General features: G+C 40.3%; 3 long non-coding RNA genes across 5 annotated transcripts in view; 1 reads left to right on the forward strand and 2 right to left on the reverse strand.

The window, feature by feature from the left end:
- Positions 1-23,056, reverse strand: part of LOC145454219 (uncharacterized) — a 161,087-nt gene that overhangs the window by 119,858 nt on the left and 18,173 nt on the right. The gene's annotated exons all lie outside the window — the stretch shown is intronic.
- LOC145454292 (uncharacterized) lies at positions 9,293-13,364 on the reverse strand. Of its 2 annotated transcripts, XR_013920090.1 has the most exons (3): positions 11,664-13,364; positions 9,793-11,568; positions 9,293-9,745 (listed from the first exon to the last, which is right to left on the reverse strand). It is a non-coding gene; the product is annotated as an uncharacterized LOC145454292 (long non-coding RNA). The 2 variants fall into 2 exon arrangements; XR_013920089.1 differs by having other exon boundaries at positions 9,293-11,568.
- On the forward strand, positions 19,059-22,397 carry LOC145454436 (uncharacterized). Of its 2 annotated transcripts, XR_013920129.1 has the most exons (3): positions 19,159-19,490; positions 21,132-21,303; positions 22,197-22,397. It is a non-coding gene; the product is annotated as an uncharacterized LOC145454436 (long non-coding RNA). The 2 variants fall into 2 exon arrangements; XR_013920128.1 differs by lacking the exon at positions 22,197-22,397 and having other exon boundaries at positions 19,059-19,490; positions 21,132-21,375.

Here is a 23,056-nt window from a genome sequence, read left to right on the forward strand (position 1 = left end):
GTACTTCACCAAAGTTTAGTGAGGTTCGCATTCGCCATACTTCGGACATATCTGAATTGGCCAAGATAGCGTAATGGTGAAGCGTCCGGCTTCTTGATCGGTAGGTCGTGGGTTCGATCCCCGGCCGGGTCAGACCAAAGACCTGATTACAGTAACACTGGTATCCATGACTTCCCTGCTTGGCGCTCATGCATTACTGGGATAGCATGGATGGGTGGTGCATGACTTAAAAAGCCGTAAAGGCTATATCTGCACTTCCTTGTCCAGCGGCATATGCACACCATACGCTAATGGTATGTATATGCACAGATCGTATGTAGGCCTATGTGTATCATGAGTCGGTGTATATGCCGGAAAAACATCAAGGACAAAAATAAACTACGTCCTTTCCTTTTCTTTCAACAAGTGGTTGCGCGATAAAAAGCACATTTTTTTAGTCACAGGCAACTTTTTCATAGGGGGGAATTTTAGCTCAAATATCGGCCAAGGGGGGCATGAGACGAAAAAGGTTGGGAACCACTGACCTAACACTTTCATGGGGTGAACAGAAAATTATCGAATTCTTTGTTATTTATTTTTATATAATAAATTTAAACTTTCTTCTCCTGTAGCACTGGTCAATTTCTAGTGATGTTTTTGAATGAATTTGAGGTGATTCGTGTTTGTGCTTTGCATGATTTAATGTATCGGCAATTCTGCTTATGATAACCATTACATTTTCATACAGGTTATTGATTTACCGTGATATTTTAATATATGAACCACCAGAGGTATTCGAAGTCATCAGCGTTGCTGCTCCAGTACAACAACATGTTAAGTCATACTCGTCGCGCATAATCTAGTTTTATGTGTCCCGATTAACAGTATTTATTCAAATGATTAGCATTCTCTCGGACCAACTAACTTTATGGCGTACGCCGTGAAACAGTGGTTCTTACACTTTTCACACCGCGACCCGAATCAGAGTTTTATTTCATTTCGCAACCAAAGCCGTACGCATCGACATGAATGGATTTTTTGATGTCAGTATGCTACGTTGTTACAGGCATGTATAAAATAGAAAATGCGCAGCCAACCAGTTGTACGCAATGCAGTTCTATGAAACGTGTGTGCTGACGCTCGCGATTTTAAATCTGGGTGCATTATCTTCTGTGGCCACATTTGTACGGCAGGGCTCAGGTCGCAAGGATGAGACGATTCGATCACTTCTAAGACCGGCATAACAATGTTGAAGGTTTCGAGCAACCAGCAACGGTCATCTTAAGCTATGGTCTCATCGCATTTATCCGGCGTTTTTCGCACTGCATTTTGGCCGCAGCCGCATGCAGGCCAAAACTTTATGTCTTCATATGTTCCGCCGCGGTCGGAAAGGGCGGAACCGATGTAACGTTGAACAGTGCACAACCCTAGTTTAAACCAGTCCAGCAGTCTTCGGAGGCGTTAAGCGATACCGGGGATTTTCCGTGCTTTCGCAATTGCGAATAAAGTGTTGATATTTTCGGATGTGAATCATGCGAATTACAAAAATAAATATCAGGTGCGGCAGTTACGGTCCCGCACTTTCCCTCCATTTGAAGTGCCGAGTATTACCGGCGAAAGGGAGGTAACACCCTCAAACAGAGCTTACTTGGCAAAATAAAAATGATATTGGTCATCATAGTACCCACATCAATGACCAGCTATTAACCAGACGAGGTAATCCAGGCTTTCCAGCGTTGACCTAATAGCAACTATGAGTTATATGCTCCATAGCTGATATAGGAAAAATTTCAGATCCATCGAGCCACCTCTAAACATTATTGAATATCAATAAAATTTTACACGGTGTGTTTTTCAACCAAAAGCAACATTTGGCAGGGTCAGACCAACAACTTTCCAAAATTCGGTTTTTATGGACCATCCTATTGTATATGTACAAATCCAGCACAGGATATTGCGCAAAGCGTTAAGAAATTATGTCGTTGCAAGAAATTTAACAATCGCTTTGGGCGGTCGCAAAATATCCACTAATTTTCAAGCAGCGAAGTGAAGCAAATAATAATTTTATGGCGATGCCATGCGTAGAAACAAACATTCTGATCGTTTGGGTGCGAGAAAAGATGAAAAGGTAAAAACACAGACCAGCAAAAAACTAACTTGATCGCCTAGCTTCCAAAATACTTTAGACTTCTGCATCGGGTGGACCACGACCCCGCACGTAGCCAGGAACGCCATCATGGCATGTTTCCCAATCGGGAGCAGCACTTTTAAAGGCTTGCGAGTTATCGTGATAGTGGGATAATCTGTGAAGAAACGTGGAGTGGAATATTGGGATATATGAGCAAAATATGAGGTATTTTGATTCCCGGTAACAATATCTCACATCGGAAACGTGCTTTCCACAAGGCAATTAGACACAGCGACGGTGTAAAATGCTGGGAGACGTGCAAAAGCTAAGTAGAGAGACAAAATCGAAATAATGTTGCTTCTAATAGGACTCCGATATATGTGGTCGAGTCTGGAGGAATCTCAAACTGAAATGAGGCACGAGTGGTATACCTTTAAAATTACCTTGTATTGATTCGGATTTCGTGGGCTGGTACAAAAAAACAGACCCAACTACACCCCTTGGATATTAGGGGAGACCTGGGACGAAGGTAACACGGGGCAAATGTAGCAATCGACGTCACCGCTAGTAGGAGGGAGAAATCGCCTTCATATTTTGAGTACACAGGCAGTAGTTATGTCTCTAACATAACTAAAGTTACGTTGAGCTACGACGCGAGACCCAGGAATAATCAGAAAAAATGAAATTTTGGAAACTTGAGTAAATCTTTTCTGGTCTGGAATAATTTGTTCAGAAAAATATTACCTCAAGTATGGTTACAACGTAACATGTGTAGCTGGAACAATGTTACCATAGTCTACCGTGATGATAGGAAAACTAGGACTTGCATGGTCGGAAAGGTACCATACTGAGGCATTAATCATGGTCGAGAGTGTCGGGGGCAATGGTAACACTATGTTACTTTTGCCTCGTTACAATATCTTTTCAATGCTGAAAATCTGTGTTGACATTTTGGTAGAACCATTTATCTGCTGCAGATGTATCTTGCAACAGCCAGAAGTTCAATACCAGAACATATATAACCTTGCCATACTAATTCGAACAGTATCCTCTGTCGGAACGGCCATACAGAAGTGATGATGGGAATCATAGGGTTCAGTTATTTCCGTGATTCTACCCTCCTTTCTCATGTCGATCGCCTTTTTTTGTATCGGCCTTCAATGGTTACTTGAGAACCATCCCATGACTGAATCCTCATCCCCTGACTTTGAGCATGTCCCATTTACATTTTGTCATTTGGTGCGAATAATTTATTTTAATTTTGTATCGAACAGTATAATGTCAGTAGTAGCTTTGACGCTACACAATATTGCGCCCGCGTTTTGCTACACTACCATCGGTTCATTCGACCAACATATTTCAGCCATGTCGGTTTCGCAATTTCGCAGGTGTTTGAATGCCTAACCCATGATGCACGCTGAACTACAGCACCTGGGTAGAAGAGGCCGAATATGTGTAGGGAGATGATGGCATGAATGTGTTTCTTGTACACTTTGAGCTCACAGAAGGCATGAAGGGTGATACTTTATTCCGATGCCAAATATGCGATGGGGCGTAGCCTGGAAGCGTTCAAACTTCTCTTTTTAGGTTAAATGCAATAATACAATTTGTGCTTGCGTTTTTGTTGTTCATTTCGTTTGTTTTTAGTTACAAATAAAACTGTTACAATTGCCCCGAATGTGCGTTTCAATTGCCGCTGGGTACAGGGCGATTGTAACTTTTGAGCGACGATTTTCGCGACCCTAGATTTCCATGATTGATTGTTGATTGAGTTCCATTTTAGTTTTTATATCAACTATCGCGATGTTGGCTTCTTTATATAAAACTTTGAAAATGAAATATCCACGAGAAAAACACGAAATGTTATAAAATACAAAAAGTGCTACAATTGTCCCCGGTCTCCCATACTCCATTGGAAATTGTGCATAATTTGGTAACATAAATGTCATGAAACGGTGGTGTGCTGCTGCATTGATGTACCAACGAAGCACGAAAAAAAATCAAAGTTAGAGTAAATTTTGTCAATATTGATGGTAATTGCATTTATGGGTCATACGATCTTAGGTTCTTGGAACCATGGTCGTTTTTTTCTACTCAAAAATAAAGGAAATGCTCACGTACCAGACCAAACTAAACGAACAACTCATATGGCGAGTCGAACATGATCTCAATTTCGCATTCATTCACGGGTGCAATACTTCATATACCGCGGGTTGGATTTGTACTGTTGGGCTCTGATTGCAAGTACACCATTATTCGGCGCGGGTAATTTCTGAGCCTGAACCCATCAATATCGAGTTGCTCATTTGCTGCCAATGTTTTATCGCCGTCAATTTTCACGGGATAGCACTGCGACCACCGCCAACACTATCAATGTCTTGGTGTCATTTGGCACAGAAACAGAAAAGTTTCACTAACCTATATAGGCCAAAGCACCCCAACGGTCACAAGCGTTCCTATGAATATACCGTTCTGTGATAATGGCGAATACAGTCAGAATCAATTATGTAAATTATGGGTAATATAGTTTCCGAAAGGGGTACCCATATTACAACCGAGAAAAACTAGTGTCCTAAATCGCGCAACGCGTGAAAAAATTCAGGTTTGAATACATCTGTTGTAAAATGCTCTTATTTCATGTTAATTTACGAAAATTTTCGAAATATTTGGTCTGATTCGAGGACTTGTGTGAACACCATGAAGTCCAATTTTCATACTATAATAGGCCATGTTCCATTTTAACGTCATGATTTTAAAACACTGGAATTTCGGCCACTCACTGCGAATATCATAGAATTTAAAGACAGCGAACAACCATTTGCTCGCGACCGAGCAAAAGGTGTTCGTCAGCACGCGAATATCGAAGTTACCGTAGGCGTCTTCATTTTCCAACCTACCTTCTCTTCGGTTGATTAACACATCAATGATTTACAACGGGTTATCCTCGATACGTTTTGCGAAATGCATAGCGGTAGCGCTCATTCTCTTTCAAGTCGCACAATTTGCCGTGAAAAGTAGTTCGGCAACTATACACCGACTTTCTGTGACCTACCAATGCGATTTAAAATTGTTTGCTTACCTTTCACGAGTAAAGACGTTTGTTTTAGCAGATATACATCTCCATACGATGTGATGCAATCGTATGTCCCACTGTCGGACGGTCTCAGATCAGATATCCGTAGGTTTGACGAAAGACGTGTTAACCGCCCCACAAACGATTTGTGGATCCATCTGAAAATTTCGACTTCGGTCAGTGACGTGAGCGAGTGAGTGCGTAATAGCGTGAGTGACGTGAGTGCGTAATAGCAACAGATCATATATTGTCATTGAAATCATCTATAATGAAGCCGGGGGGATGATGTGAAACCTTGAAAGGTTCTGGTTCGTGTGAACGCGAACCTTTGCGAAAGGTTCCATGTCAGGGGTGTCAAGCATACGGCCCGCGGGCCGCATCCGGTTCGCGAAGCAATTCTGAGTAGATTGGAAAGTGCTTGTATTATCCAGAACCCTTCTAACGTATGTTAAAATTATTAGTATGAAATACTTTCATCAAACAATCCCGCAAGACAGAAAATGTCGAGCATGTTTATAATTACCATATAACCACCTGACAGTGGTATTGTAGTTTCACTTTACTCACCATTAAGAAAAAGTCGACATTGACACCAAATTCCGAGAAGGAAAAAATTGAAAAATCTGAATTTCTAATAAATTTGAATTTTTAGTTTTATGGAAAGAATTAGTCCTACCGAAGAGTAGCTATTCACAGAAGCGAAAACGCCAGCGCAAAACCGTCATAAGCCGGTTAAATGAAGAATATTATACTTACACAAAAATATATTTCGAATATCCGTGATCGCAGTGCTATGTCACTTTTGATTTAAAAGTTGCCGGCCTGCGGTACAAACCTGTATCGCCATTTCACGATAGCATAATGCGCCAAATTCGAACGTCTGCGTTAACGGATAATATCTCTTGTATTCCTCACAATACATACGCAAGGCTATCGGCTGTTTACGACGAAATTAAAGAGAGCATTGAAATATACCAACGTATATCGCCGTTAGGACCACTATTCAAGTGGTTTGCAACTGTATCCAACCGGTCAATCATCATATTTCCCAATTCCGCTGTTCGAGAATGACGATGTTGTCATAGTAGAACCCCTATATAGTTCGCAGTAGTATAAAATACTTGATAATAAAGTATTCAACTGAAAAACAAGGCCATGGATTTCGAGGTAACATTATGGAATCATTTGAATTGTGCGGCTCACGAACGACCTGAAGGTTTGAATCCGGCCCGCGAGGCTAGTTGAGTTTGAAACCCCTGTTCTATGTGAACGTGAACGTGAATCCGAATCTATGACATCACCAGACGTCATATTGCTTATTCAAACCTTACATTTCAATAAAGTCATATATTAATGTACATTGGACACTATGTCTAGCGAAGACTCAACGCTAGAGTTACTCGGAGGTGGCTGCATACGAAATCGCAATATGTATCTTCTCGGCCAGCGAAAAATGACTATAACGTCACTACGAACTGCTTAATTGTACAATATTCGAAAAATATATTCAGTTACAGTGATTAAGCGGCTACTTCGAGAGAATTCTAATGATAATTGGCGTGGCACTGTGTCTCTAACCCCGCGGTTATCAACCGGGTGTCCGGTGTCCGCGAAGCATTTTCAGGGGGTCCGGGAAACCTCCAAATTTACAACATGGTTATATTAACCTAATTGGCATTTTTTTGTCGTCAGGAGCGTTACGCGGTATTATAGATTCGCCACCATCTATCATTGTGGAAATGGATGTTCGCACTTCGTTCATATCAAATCGACGGCGCGAATTTTCAAGACACGACCGAGTATTTCAAAAAATGATGCTACATAAGTCGCTTTGAAATAATATAACTCTTCCCAATTTAAACTTAAATCGAATAATGAAAGGTCATTTTGTTGCTGTAAAGCACTAGGTTGCAGTTATTATATGCACACTGCAGATGACGGTTTTGCATGATAATTGAGCTAAATTTGAACCAAAACTGGGGGGTCCGCGGGAGTCCGTGTCGGTCCAATGGGGGACCGTGGAGACAAAAAGGTCAATAACCACGGCTCTAACCTAACCTAATATAACCATTAATTTCAACAGAAACTGTCATTGTGATCAAATCAACAGTAACGCAAATGAAGTGGACCCAATCTTCATTTTTTATTTGACACTCAATAGAATGCCATCGTAGTTTGTCGCTCCTATGGGTTTGTACCTCAATTGGATTGTCACTCAGTTCCACTTCTACATATGGATTTAACATTGTGTAGAAGCAACTAACTCATATTCTGTCGTCAGTTGGTCACCAGAGTGCAGAAGACTGAATCGAGCTATCGTTTCAGAATCCTTTATCAAGTTGTATGTGTGGTAGATCACGTCGGCGGTGTCAGGAGGAGCACGGCAAAGCAATCCCGCGTCAGACCGGGCGAATTTGATTGTGGTTACTTTATCCGCACATTGTACACATCTACACACAGCCAAGAGGGTCAACAACACAGCTAGACTATACATTGCTTAACGACGAAAGAATATAATTGATAGGTATTTTAGCGATCAGCATTTAGTGTAACACTACATGTCCTGACTGTACGTATTTTGTATACTATCACACCCACCCTGTAGAACCAAAGTTATCAAAGAGAACTTTAAATGGATTTGATTGATGATGAACTACATCATGATACCGAATCGTTACTAACAAGTGAAAATGAGTGCCCTAATAAATCTGAAACTACCGAAGCACACTTACGGATCTATAGTCCAAGGCCACTTGACCGGTATTTTTTTGAATTAAAATTCGTTCATGTACTTTGTACATCTGACTATATCCTAGTATAGCCAGTCTATATATCCAGCTTGATGCAGATGGAGTCAACGAGACACAAATGAAGAATCCAGTTTCAAAACTATCTCCTTACTATTATCATGCCACTTGACCTGACGATCTAATCATTAATCGAAAAGTGGCCACTATACAAATGAGACGGTAATGATAACCGAAATAGTTTTTTCAGTAAAAAGCTACCACACACGTTTTATACTAGCTTGCGCTGTCTGTCTATGATAGCTATGTCTGTGATCTAATGATTCTCGAGAAAACTGCCGCGATAGGTCAGACATTTTGAATCGGTACTTCCTCCCAGATGTTTATAAATATCGCACTATATACATAATAGGAGTGGCGTAGCCAGCGGATATGCGGGTTCGAAGCGGCTCCCATTTAAAACTCGAACCACCTTCAATTTAAAATACCGACTCTATCCCCAATACCTCATTTGCATTTATCAGTGCTGCGAAACAGCGAGAAACGCGCAACCACCAACCGGGCGTATATTCACTCTTTCGTCTAATCATCCTTTAACAGCGCACATGTGACATCAACTAATTATTAACATCCCTTGTGATTTTCCAGATCCACTTCAATCGTAGTTGGGAAAGTCACACGCAGAAACGAGATTAACTTCAGCTTTGTAGAATGCAACAATGCACTGCACTACGTCTTGATGGCAGGTTCTCTCCGAAGACACTTTTGATGTGATCACTGATCAGCGACACTGCGTTGTTTTACTAGGACTTTTTCTTGGCTTTTTTAACTTCCCCGCAATTAGGCTAGACAACCAGGCTATTTAGTATTTAGCATTGAGACAGATGCACGCACGAGTAGCGTACTAACCAGTAACAAGCTACCAAATTCGATCCAGAATAAGTCCGGACGATGGTGCTGCATTAGCTTTAGTATCGGGTTTCTATACAGTGTTGGGATGACTCGAGTCATGACTTGACTCGAGTCAGACTCGAGTCACCTTTTTCGTATGACTTGACTTTACTCGAGTCACTTTGCTAAAATGACTTGACTTGACTTGACTCGGCGTATCAAAAATGTGGATTGACTCGTGACTCGGAGCAAAATTCACGAGTCAATTTCAAGTCATCAAGTAATCGGTGTCGATAAAAATCCCTGTATCGTGCATATGGTCGGACTGTTCGCTAAATGCTGGTGTAACCCGTTAGTGTGACCAATCTTTCAGTGACCATGCGCTTTACTGAACCTCCATTGTTCTCTCACACATAAATTGACAGCAAACGAAGTGATCGAAACTTACAGATTACCTTGTCGTAAACTAGTACAGTAAAGTAATTTAATAGCAAAATGTCTATTTCTGTTCTCTGTTCTTTCCTTAACCAAACCTCTTGTTTTATTGAAATTGAATTCAAATATAGTTGATATAGTCCTCAACCATTAGCGTAGGCTTGAATTGTATCATATCAATTTGTAAATGGATAATGTATTGCATCTTGTCAATTCGTTTCTCTATTCTCTATTTTGGCTGGTAACTATAAACTGAGGCTGTGCAATTACTTACGTAGTTTAGCAGTTCTACGTATATGTGAGCGATACAGCGCCTTATTGCGTGTATATTTAACCTATATTCGCTCATTGGTTCAGAATCAATGACCACTCAATCTGTATTTCAGACAGCTAGCAAAATGCAATGACGTAATCATGCCTCATACTTCAAAAAAGCAACTTGACTTGAATTGTGACTTGACTCGTGACTTGACTTGACTTGACTCGACTTGACTCGAGTCACCTCCAAAAATCGAGTGACTTGACTTGACTCGAGTCACTTTCGAAAATCGATTGACTTGACTTGACTCGAGTCAAAATGTGCAATGACTCGAGATGACTCGTGACTCGAAGGTAGTGACTTGATCCCAACACTCTAATCAAATATATCCGAGTACCGCACTCACACATTGTCAACATCACAACTGTATAATTGACTTGAAAAATTCAAATATGTACATTTTATGCGACCATAAAAATACAATGCCAGTTAAACATCCCGACTTGAGACTTGACTCTGTGTTGATTCGAAAATGACTATGCCTGACTATGCTAGAGTCAAAACTGTAAAAACGAGATTGACTTTTGGTTCGGAACCATTCGACTTTGTCACAACCCTGCTTCAGCCCTACTCAACATGTCTCGGAAATGATTAATGGCGATTTCATCGACCAAGTATTGCAAGTGAGGTTGGGCATTTTCAACATTGGCGATTCTGAGACACCCATTTTTGAGTTGATGCGATATGCTGCATTACCGTGATTGCATGGTCATCAGTCACACCATGTTATTTTATCATTTTATCAACAGTTGAAACCATTAAAAAAATTATTTGAATTACTGCTTCGAATAAAAGCGTTTTTAATGATTTGCAAAATGATTTTACCAGAACTCTAATCCTAACGTATCGCAAGATCGAATTAACACATTCACGACTCGCGATTGGAGGTGATTTCTCTACGGTAGCCGTGCGACGACCGACCGGACGTATATGCACACAGACGCGGTCGTTCAAACACGGTTGGAGACGATTTGTGATGGCACAACCCTACTACATTTCGGCTTTCTATGTCGATTTTTCACCAAATTGATAGTTCATATATATGCCTACATAATTCATAGGTGGTTATAGTAACGAATTGCTTGATTTTCGGAGTTTTCAAGTAGGTTTGTCTCTTGTATTACTCAAGTGGTTGTGTTTTTAGACCACTTCCACGCAGCTTTTTGCAACTTTAGATAATTGCGAAAATTGCAACTATTTGTAGTATCATTGACCATTTGTGATAGTCCCAGATGCCCCTGCCATTTCAAGTGACTATCTTCCACGAAATGCAAAAACTATACGACGCATTACCAAATCTACTCAAGCTACTTGAGTACTCTCAGATCTCCATTTACTATTTGAATTAGTCCGACAAGTCTTCAAAATCACTGCTCTCACTCGTAACGGAGTAGAAATTCAAGGCGATGCTTCTACTTCTACTTGAGTTGAAACTCTGCCCAGTTCAATAATCTCTGCTAAAAATCCACCAACTCTAAATCTTGTATGACGTCCACGACCACAACACAGAATTAGATTTACAGAACTCGATCATGTTATGTAAAGAAATTATCAATAATGAAACTTGAAGAAATCAAAGCAAAGTAAAGCAACATTTACAGATAAGGAATCATGTGCATGTGAAGAAAGCGTTGCGAAAATAATAATAATCCACAATAAAAGCTGTGTATACAGTAAAACAGCGCTAGTTATCAGTTCTTGTGCTAGCAATCAGTATTTACATGAAGTCGTTCATCATTGCAGCAGCATGCTCGCCCGTTTTGTCTCGCAACTGTGTTGCAATAAAGCTTGCAAAATGATCATATTGGTCCAGTTTGGGCGCAGAGAACTGGTCACTGCTCATTTGTAGAAACTTTACCATCTCACCCTGAAGAACACAAAATTTATATGTCACATGCATTGCTGGCGGATGCATGAGATGACGTACCAGTGGTGGTGTCCACATCAGCTAGGTTCTCATCATTTGGTTCTAGCTTTGGATCAGCGGCCTCTAAAACTAAACATTCAAAGTTGAACTTACAGCAATGTCATTGAAATTGATGATATTAGTCCAGTTAGGGTGCAGTAAGGGTACATCACACCTACACCTACCTGTATCAAGTGTGAGTCATCATAGTATCTTCGCTCTTCCCTGATAATTGTCTATCAATTTTTGTGTTCAATGATGCGTTGTAGGATGTTGGTGGATGCAAGAGATGACATAGCAGTGCTAGTTTACACATCAGCTGGGTTCACATCATTTGCCTCTGGCCGTGGTACTTTATCTCGACATATTCTATGCGTTGGATGCGAGAAACATTTGCTGCTAGTATGGCGTCCTATCTGGTACAAATGCAGCATTTCAACTAGGAGTTTATGAATATATTTTCTCACATTTTCCAAGAATTGGTCCTCAAAGTCGACCATCGAGTTTTCACTTGCCCGACTGAATGGAATTACAGAAGTAATATCAAAATGAATACTAGGAATGAATGGGAATGGACATACCAGATCTTTGAAATACATTAGCAATAGATGATGATGTAATCTGTCATCAACAACTGATCTGTTAGTTTAGTAGTTTAAATAATTATAGAGTACAATTTCTGTAAACAGTTGTTGTAAGATTAAAAAACACCATTATGTAGTAAAATTGCATGCATCAATATACTAATGAATCCCCAGCAAACACAAAACCGTAAAAGGATCATCCGGGATCATCTCGATTAGGTTCTGATTTTCTAAGTGTCGAGGGAATGTCTAAAATACGTAGTAGGATGGTCTTGTGGTTATATTCAATCAGAATAAATTCATACTCGGTGTTGTTCCATCTCATGCATTAGGCTTCGTTATAGCCGGTAGTTAACCTAATAATGCAAATTTTCTATCTCTCGCTGGTATGACTAAAATACGTAGAAAGGATGACTTTGTCGGTACATTCAATCACGATGAATTCCCATCCGGTTTTGTTCGATCTCATGCAGTAGATTCGTTCTATCCATTAGAAAACAATGTTCTCCCTTCGTTTTATTGCGTGAGGATGTCACCGGTATTGTACATTCGTGTTGTTGCTCTAAGGTCGAACAGTTTTGTTTTCTTCTGATATATATGATCTTCATTATATCTATATTCGCTCTTTCGGTAATCTCGCATGTTCAACGAGTATGGCTAATAGTTTTATTCAGAGAATAACTAAATAAGTGAGATGTTGTATGTTTAGGAATATGATTATCGATGCGTGACTTCTAGAATATTTCGGCGATTCAAATTTTACGTCATCGCGCCGGACAAAGATCTGACGCGCAACAGGTCGCAGCCAGGCATAGTTCGCTGTTTCTGTATGGTAAATGCCGTAAATATATAGGAATTGTGACTGACTGAGGTAGCGGGTTAAAGGTATATACGCAGTAGCATATAGCTTATGGGGTATTTCGAATTGCCTGTAGTATATGACGCCTAGAGCTGTTTGACTTTCTGCAAAACAGGTGTAGACAACTATAGAAAAGTTTCAGCTTTTCCAGGCTAGAATTAGAGCTAAACCGTTTTTTCCGAATTAGATTACAATTATATTGCTGGCATTCCGCTCTAATTTAGTGAAATTAGACCACTATCATTATCTAGTTGTCCAAGTCGCTTCAAACATCTGAATTACCGGTACCTATACCTACGGCAGAGGTCTCAAACTCAAATGTGCTCGCGGGCCAATTTCTTAGTTTTGATGACGCCGCGGGCCGCACCACCAATAATAGGGCTGTTCAACGCAGAAATTCCAAGTAGACCTTATTTGACGAGAGCTTGAAACATCATAAAAATATAATCTACTATTCACGCTTGACACGGAAAAATCATGTTTTCAAATATTTTAATAAAATTGTTTTTATGCCGGGCAATATTTTTTTCAAATAATGAGTTATAGACATCATGCGAGAGGATGCATCATGAGTCATGACATCGTCAAACTGTCGGGTTATAATATTGCAGCTAGTGGACCTTTGGCCTGCCACAATTTTATGTAGAATATTTTAAAATCTACTGAAGATTGATCTGATATCAGAGCATTTGAGCGGTGTAGCCTAATCCGGGTTATAATATAGTCGTGATAAGTATAGGCTATTGTTACTATGTCATTGCCAAAGTCAAATTAAATCAGCATCAGATTTTGATTTCGATTATTATTGGAACATGTCAATAACAACTTGAATATAATCATTATTGAGCCATAGTAATAGCATTTGTTTCTTAACCTTAGCGATCGTACCCATCGTGCTTCGAATAAGATTTCTCGTAGCCCCTGTTCATTTTCAACACAATTTCTGATTGTACCTATATTAAAATTATAGAAAGCTCATACACGTAAACTCGCGCGCGGCGCGCAGACCATTTTCCAGTTGAATAAATTGGTCAAGAAAATATTCCACAGCATGTAGGCCAAATTCCACAATGCATCGCGTACCCCATGATGTGGTGTTCCGTACCCCATGATGTGGTGTTCCGTACCCCATGATGTGGTGTTCCGTACCCCATGATGTGGTGCTCCGTACCCCGAAGGGGTCTACGGGACCTGGTTAAGAACCCCTGGAATAGAAATGTCCAATTGTCGATGAATTCATTGGTGTTACAACTGTTGAGCGTACTACTACCTTACTCCCCACCGATAATAACATGAATAAAGAGATCAGACAACATCTAACATGTAACCAACTATACGTTACGGAGGTAATGCCGATGGTTGCCTTACAGCAGGGGCGGGCAATTTCCCCAGTCGGCGGGCCGGATATAGGAAAATTAAGTAGCCTACTCGGCGGACCGGATTGCTGAATCGATACATTATTGGCCCATTTATCCACATGAATGTATTTTAACGACAGCATTGTCACTTCAAAGCCATTTCTCGCCGATAATGACGATGATAATGTGGATTTAAGAATAGCATTGTCATACTGGCGCCGCCATGTGTGCTCCTCTCTGATCAATCAACGCACGGTGCAATAGTGGCGAGATAGCGTGGTGGTACAATCCATAGCTACAATACCAATGCGTGTGGGTTAGAGTCCGGCCGAGGTCGACTCCAGAAATACTACCTAAGTGTTGGAGGTTTATCTAAGCGTCACAATACCAAACTCCGTTACAATTTAACATTCCAGACTGATTTTGGGGGTTCCAGGACCAAAAGCAGATTAAAATTTATATTTTCGCAATCAGCACCGCGGTAGCTTTCGATTGATACCCGTTTTATCAAATTTCACGCTCGGCAAGCCGGTCAAAAGTTACCGTGAAATTGCCTTTGGCCAAATTGAAAGTGTGACGTAGACCAATTTCACTGAGCAGTGAGATTTGCCTGTGCCCACACCGTATAGGACACTATGGTGCACTCCTTAATTAAGATTTCAAGACATTCGATAAGCCCAGTACCCCAACTTTACCAACATATCAATTCATTAGGGTTGAGTAGGTGACGAGATAGCGTCGTTGTTCAACTGTGTGGCCCAACTAATCTCGATATTGAGTTTGTGCGGCCCGCGTCCTCTATAAGAAATTTGAAGAGTGACCCGCGACCCATTTTGAGTTGGCGACCCCTGGCATAAGCGGTGCCTTACAAAAGCCGAGAAGTGTGCCGTGCTACAAGTCGGCGGTTACGGAATCGAAAATAAGAAACAGCAGTCTGGTGTAAATGACCATTGTAGTCGACAAACACCATGATTAGCACAGACGACATTAGGGTTGAGTACATCGTAAATGCCTATAATGCACGTCTTCTCGCTTCGACGAACTTACGCGTTAGCTCCACTCTCGCACGCTGCGCAGTGCGCATACACGTATATAAAACATACTGTCACTGAAATTTGACATAGCAAGCAAGTAGTGGGGAATCTCGGCTGACTGGGAAGGCGGACCACATTATCATGTAAGACGGAAAACTGTCCGCGGGCCGGACAAAATCCCTTCGCGGGCCAGATCCGGCCCGCTGGCCGTATGTTGCCCGCCCCTGCCTTACAGTGTGGCCCATACTGACCTGATTAGATAGCTATATATACCCTATGCAACGCAAGCTACAACCTTTTGATATATTACTATTCTCCATGACAGTTTCATGGATTGTTGCATCCGTAGGATTGCCAAGTCACCGTCCCGAGTCGCAAGTCCTTCTCTGATTTTAACGTTTGACTCCACTTAACTCGAGTCATTTTTATTGAATCACCTAGTCAATCCGAAATCGAGTCAATTTACGAAAGATCGCACAAAACCAACTCACAATTTTCACTCACGAATCATCAACGGGTCATGTTTTATGATCATGAACTAGAAATGTGACGTAATGGCTGACCTTCTACCGCATGGTAGCTTTTAAAAGAGATGTGATGGTGTAGTTTGTTGAGATTTCAGTGTTCTTATAGTAGTTTTAGGGTGAACTTCAAGTTCTTATATCGAAAATAGATATGTGGCACTGGAATATATTGTCGAATACTTGAAATTCCCAAATGCCCTCGCGGGCCGCACAAAATGCTCTCGCGGGCCGCGTGTTTGAGACCTCTGACCTACGATATATCATAATATTTATGCTTGAATTTTCTAGATATATAAGTCATATAGATACATACCTGTAGAACACTGATTCGTGATTTTATAAAAGTTGGTGCAAGAATGGACATTTTCAACTTGATGCTGATTAATGGAGCAAAATTTGATATTTGAGTGCAATTATACCTCGAATCCAGTGACAAGATTATTAATCGTTGAAACCAAACGCAGCTTGTTTATGTTGGCCCAGAGAATTTGGCTAGCCAGACCATATTGATAAAATATGGTCACAGTAAGATGATATTTTGGGCTAATTTACATGAACTTTCCAAGATTTGATTTGATATGTCCGCTAAAACAGTTGTTATTCTGCTTTCGAATAAGACCTAAATTGCTGATTTCAATGGTAACTGTGTTTGTCAAAGGCTGTAAAGGTAATTTCTTTTCCATGTTAGATGTTTGTTTGTTTGTTTGTGGTGTTCATGGTGATGGTTCGACTACACTGGTCATTTTACACCAGGCCGGTTCTTATTATTATTATTCCGTATCTGCCCGGTTACCAGTAAACTCGGCACTTAGTGAATTCGGCCGCACAAACTCGGCACTTGGTGAATTCAGCCGTGGTAGATCTCGTAGCGGTACCGGTCGCCATAATTGGTTACTGGAATGTTTGCCGGTGAACTTGGCACTTTGAGTGGTTGTCAATGTTGTACGGGGGTCAGGGCATGCGTAGATCACACAGTCACGGCATGATTAGATCACAGATTGCGTAATCGCGGGAAATAACGCGACGCTCTTCACTTGGTGAACTCGGCCCTTGGATAAATTGGCACTGGAACACCTTCGCATTAGAAATGCATTTAATATGAATGAACAGTATCAAAAAGGAAATTTAAACGTGTCGTGGCTCGCGGTAGATCTCGTAATCTTGGGATCCTTCAACCCTGTTATCGAGACACCCTAACCCCAGAGTGGAATCGTCTCTCCAAAGGCAAAAAATAATTTATTTTGACGTGATCATGCGAAACATTTGTTGATGAGGAACACTGGCTTGTCGTGATCGATAAACGAAGAAGCGCCGCTTGATCTTCCACATTTTCGATCTCACATACAACGCCAAGATCCATCTTCTCAAAACTTACACGACACAGGCCCGTCACTCACGCCATCGATTCCAAGCAGACCGCGCGTGGTCGGTATATGAGCGCTGCGTTATTTCCCGCGGCTACCCAATCCGTGATCTAATCACGCCGTGACTGCGTGATCTACGGATGCCCTGACCTCCTTACAAGATTGACGAATCACTTGATAATACTATTATTAGTTTAATAATTCATATTAATAGCTGTTAATACACTTCATTACAAAATTTCCCGAGGGCCGAATTCACCAAGTGCCGAGCTCATCGGCAACCATCTGCTAGGGATGGTGTGAACGTGAGGTTCACGTTCGCGTTCTGTGTGTGAACCTCAGAAAATTAGAGGTTCGCGTTCACAAACGAACCTTAGCTTCTGCACTGTGAACCTTTTACATATATTACATTTATCGTCTCATTAAAACATCTTTGGTTAGAATTTATTGCATTTCAACTGAGGGCCACTGTATGCATGGCGCTGGCAGCATAAAAAAAAATCAACACTATGCGAGCATGCACCTGTGCATTGTACAATCTCAAAAATTTTACTTATTTTGTTAAAGAAGCTTGTTTGAAATATCCAGCTTTCCGTTTCTGAATATTTAGTGACTTTCTGCTGTGAGCTTGACTCGCAATCATTAAGAGCGAAATGCACTACCTGTAGGTATAGTTAGCGAATGATGCTTATTCAACCAATCAATGAAATTGATATCGTTGTCTGATGGAACAAATTTAGCAAGCGCATGGGGTCAATCTCGATTTCGTATGTTAATTGTATCATACAACCCAAATCAGTGCAATTGGGGTGTTGGCTACTGCTGTATAACTTGTTAATGGGGTAACATCGGTAGCAAGTTTATTGAAACCCGTTCTACACTTTGCTCAATATCAACGTAGCAACACTGAGACTACGAATACATTGTCCGAGCTGGCCTAGACCGTTAAGGCGTAGGCTTAAATTCCCTAGCAAGTCCTCGTCGAAATTGTTGGCAAAGCTACGGAAAATATTGATCTTATGGGATTAATATATCATTTGATTGCCCCAGTTGATACATTTGGCGACGTTTAAAAAGTCAGTAGGCCTATACTTCGGCATTGTGGTATTATTCGGCCCGAGTCGTCGCTAGGTATCGTGTATTACTGTACATTAATATATCGCTTCACTGAAATGTAGGGCTGGAATTAGCAAAATGACGTCACGTGACGTCATGAGGTTCACGTTCGTGTTCACACAGAACCTTTCAAAAAGGTTCGCGTTCACACGAACCTGAACCTTTCAGAGGTTCACACCATCCCTACCATCTGCCCACTTATAGCACGGCCCACTCCTAGGCTTTTTAAGACATGGCTATGCGGATCAGATGGCGAGGAGGAGCCTAGATAACCGGCCAACACTTCGGTAGGAATTATGGAGTCGTGTCAGGCTCGAACCCGCAATTCATTGGTGTTTAGCTATAATGGAACGCACCACTACGTTACCTCGCCATACCTTGCAACTGCAACCAAATTTATAAAGAATATCTGTCACTGTTAATGCAGGGTGTGATCAGACTAGTTGACCCTACCCAGAGTCATATCGATTACACCCTGTCCTACACCGTTAAGTATCTTGTTATAATTTCATGCGCCAATGTTATTTTCGTTTCGGTTGGACGAATCAATAAATATTTCTCTCTCTCTCTCTCTCTCTCTCTCTCTCTCTCTTGTAAAATGGGACCGTAGCATTTGGCATTTCGTGCGTCAATTGACTTTTGTGTGGAAAATTGTGTTCGTTTTAGAACTTTTATTCCGCCATAGATTGTATATGATAAAACGAAGCCACTCACCACAAAAGAGGATTTAAAGAAGTTTGATGACATATTGAATGATAGCAAAAGCCTTTGCAAGAGATTTGGTATGTTGAATCTGTTTTGTTCTTTTCAAATGCTTGCCGATAGCAGACGGTATATATAAGCGTAAGATGTGGAAGCTATCAAGGTGCTATGTTTATTATTTTTAGAAATTCAGTCAGTCAAAGTGGACGATCGTATTGCTTGGATTATATTTAGGCTTATTTTAGCATCTTTGAGATGCAACTCTGAACGTGGACGGTCATGAACAGTCAACTAATTCTGTTCCTATATTGACATATCAGACATTTGCACTCGTACCGTTGGCGGCGACAATATTGGTCAGTCAGCAAAAAGCATCATGAAGAAGGTTGCCAGTCTGGTGAAATTATAGCAGAGTCGGAAAGAATGGGAAATACGCTTTCATCAACCTCCATTTGAACAAGATCACATATAGTAAGAGACATTCATGATATGCTGCAAATGTCACTGTGTTCTTTGTCTAGTCACCCCACTCATGTAACTATTGAGGCTTCATGCCAGGGTTGTAACCAAGTCACAACGCTCCGAGTCGCAAGTCAATCTCACTTTTATAGTTTAGACTCTAGTCATTTTCAATTCACCACCGAGTCAAGTCCGAGTCCAAGTCAGCGAGCAGAGGGCCGAGTCCGAGTTATGGTATTATGATTCGAGCCAGAGTCATTGTGTTAGCTGCTCAGTTTCCAATTTAAGTCTTGTTAAACCAACTTTTTTGTGATATCGAGTGGGTCGCATTTATAATATACGAATTTTCCTTACTTTTAGCAGTTTCTGGCCGCATTTTCAAATACCAGTATCAATAGACGAAATCCCAATAGCGATTTGCTGTACTATTCTTTGAAATAATAATGAAATGTCGGTCTTGGCCGTCTGAGTCTCAAGTCATGCGCAATGAGTCGAGTCATTTCAGTACTTTGAGAAGATGACCTGAGTCAAGTCGAGTCAACAGAAAATCCTGACTCGAGTCTTACAACCCTGCTTCATGCAATGAGCATTTACTTTGAAGATAAATAGTAATTAAATAACTGGTTGGTGGTACAAAATTTTAATACTGCTTTCAAAAGTACCTTCATGAAAAACGTTATTGAAACCCGAAGAACTTTTCGCGTGCCTATTAAAGAGCTACCGGCACCATAAAGGAAGCAAAACAGAGTTGAATTCAAAACCAGATGGAGAATTATGACGCATTAATGTCGAATTTAGAAATAACATCAATGGAGCCAGAACACAGCAACAATGCAGTGCATAACAACGGTTGCGTAAAACAGTATGACAGCTTGACACAATTCTTTAATTATTTATTATAGTGGTGCCCACCGTAAATACTATTTTATTAAAATCCGAATTTTTCGATGGCAATAACTCCGCTTCCACTTGTTTGAATCGAACCAAATTTGATGAACATCGTTTCTATACATAACCTAACACCTTCATGGGGTGAACAGAAAATTTTCAAATTTTTTCTATTTATTTTTATATAATAAATAGAAACATTCTTTTCCTGTAGCAATGCGGCTACTGGTTGGAATTGAACCAAATTTGGTGTGTAGGCTTGAATTAGGTAACCTAACAATTTTATCAAGTAGCAAGAACGATTTTAGAAAAAAAAGTCATTTTTTAAGAGCCCTAATGTCCATGTCAGAGAAACGTTTTAGGGTAGGCCTACTCACATGTCTCGCAGCGTTCTTTACATAATTGTCAATTGCGATACAAACTGTTCGCTTGTATTGGTTAAGCCATCCAACTTCGAATTGTAAAATGTTGGGAGTCTTGATATCAAATTTTTGAAAGGTGCACTTTGAGAAGATTTCGGAATCTGTCAAATTATACAAAAAAAGTTAGCAAATTCTTTGACATATTTCATCCATTTGCGACTCGATCAACGTAAAAGAATTAGTAATTATTTTATACAATATATTGTATTTGTAGTTGAAGTATAGTAATAATTCTTATGGTTACCGCACTTGTAACGATTCACGGCCATAACTGGGATAATTAGAATGATGTAACTTTCAAATTGTCATGCATTTTGCAACAACATTGTTCTCAATTTTCAAGGTGCTGACCATTGGAGGAAGAATCACCCTTGAGCCGGGAATTCACGATCCGTAAACGCGGCCGACTGTTTCTCTCCTCAAGAGGAAGGAAGAAAAAAGGGAGCAGAAATAGCAAGAGTGTGACAAGTCGCGTCCATTCGCTTTAATGCGTATTTCCATCCGCGAAGTAGTAGGTGGGAAAACTAATGGGCGTTTGGTTAGCGCTTTATAAGGTTGACTCCAGCGCTGTATTTGCTAAATGTTGCGGTGAAATAGGGGTGGTGTCATTTGGTATCAATATTGACTATTAAAAGACCATTTGTTAGTGGTCATGGATTTGTTCGGCCAGTATGCAGTAATTTCTGATGGTCACTTCCCGGGCTTCTGTTCTCTAACCCCTCATGATTGTTATTCTGCTTCTAGTAAGACTGTCGATTCTAATGTTTTATCGTATCATTTGTCGGAGGTTTCGCTCGCTTTTTTTACAAAGTTTTGCTCTCTGCTAGGTCAATTACTGGCTGAGTATCACTACAGCCTAAGAAACTGCACTAATTCTCATTTTAATGTCTTGCTGGTTATCTTGCTGTCAATTCTAATAATTTGTTAATGTCTATACCAGTGCCGCCACTCAAATGTTTTGTTCTCTGTACACAATATTGTTAGGTCTTCAGCTTTCCAGGCAGAGTATCATTCCACTTTCTAGACTTGAGTATATATCTCCCCAACTAGCTGCCAAATAACTGATTCATTTGGATTGTTGAATTGATCATTTTTGACAGAATGTGAAGAAATTTTAGTCAAGAATTCTTTTTGTGTTAGTGGCTGTTTTCAAGGATTGCTGAAGTAGTCATCGTTGATCTTGATAATCAAATAGAATTGGCGATTGAAGTCAGTTCTCTAGTCATATAATAATAAAAAATATAATAATAAAAACTTGAAAACTTGAGTGGAAATAGTTCAGAATCAAATCCATTTTAGTAAGTATGGGTGAAAAAAATGTGGGAGTCATTCTTTACTCGCTACCTCTGCCATTTTCGTAGTACGAATGTCTTAGCTAATAATCGTCATTTTCATGTTATTTCTACAGGGTGTTGAAAAGAAAACGCCAGAGGGATTATCATCATCAGACGATGAAGCCTTCTGATTACTGACTGTTCTCATAGTTTCATTCATTGCTACTTGGCCCTACAAGTAATTTCGTTCGTTTCATTTTTTACACCGGCATTATTTACTTGCCAATTCGTTTTGAATTAAATTACCGCAAATGTGATTAATATGTAGTAGATAATATGGTGTGTGTGTGTGTGTACGCAGCCGTGATCAGGTTATGTCCAGTGGTAGAAAACAGGTTATTATATCAGGATATTCTTTTAATGTAGGATCTACATTCTACTCACCATGTTTAAAGGCTGTAGCATCTGCATAATATTTGCATTATTGAAGGACATGGAAAAGACATTGAAATGTGTCGACACAAAATCCCCCTTTCTACAACCTGCCGAGATCTAATATCTACTATATCGGGCTCGGCTTTCTACATCTTTGGTCTGTACTGTGTTTACTGGGCCTGAACTCATTCTAGTTAACAAAATGAAATATTGTTGCAGGAATGAGCAATATTACCAGCTTGTATCAACTAAACTAGATACTCATTTGCTACATGATAATCACAATCACAACGCAGGACATGGAATTCTAGGTTAAAATGTCAAATGCAAATAATCAACATCAACTACTTATATACAAGGATAACAAGGTTACCAAATGACTTGTAGCAGTCCTTCAATCAGACACACACATTAGCCCAGAATAAGTGAATAACAGGCATTGCAGGCAGTCCAGTGATCACAAGCACGGATTTATCAGGTAGGCTATGCAGAAAACAGACGGAAAACATTCCACGATATACATCAATTGCTGTAGAAACACGTGCAGCTGAGTCAGCCT

The sequence above is a fragment of the Botryllus schlosseri genome, chromosome 13 (assembly GCF_051294905.1).
Source record: "Botryllus schlosseri isolate E-star chromosome 13, Bs_hap1, whole genome shotgun sequence".
NCBI classification, from domain to species: domain Eukaryota; kingdom Metazoa; phylum Chordata; class Ascidiacea; order Stolidobranchia; family Styelidae; genus Botryllus; species Botryllus schlosseri.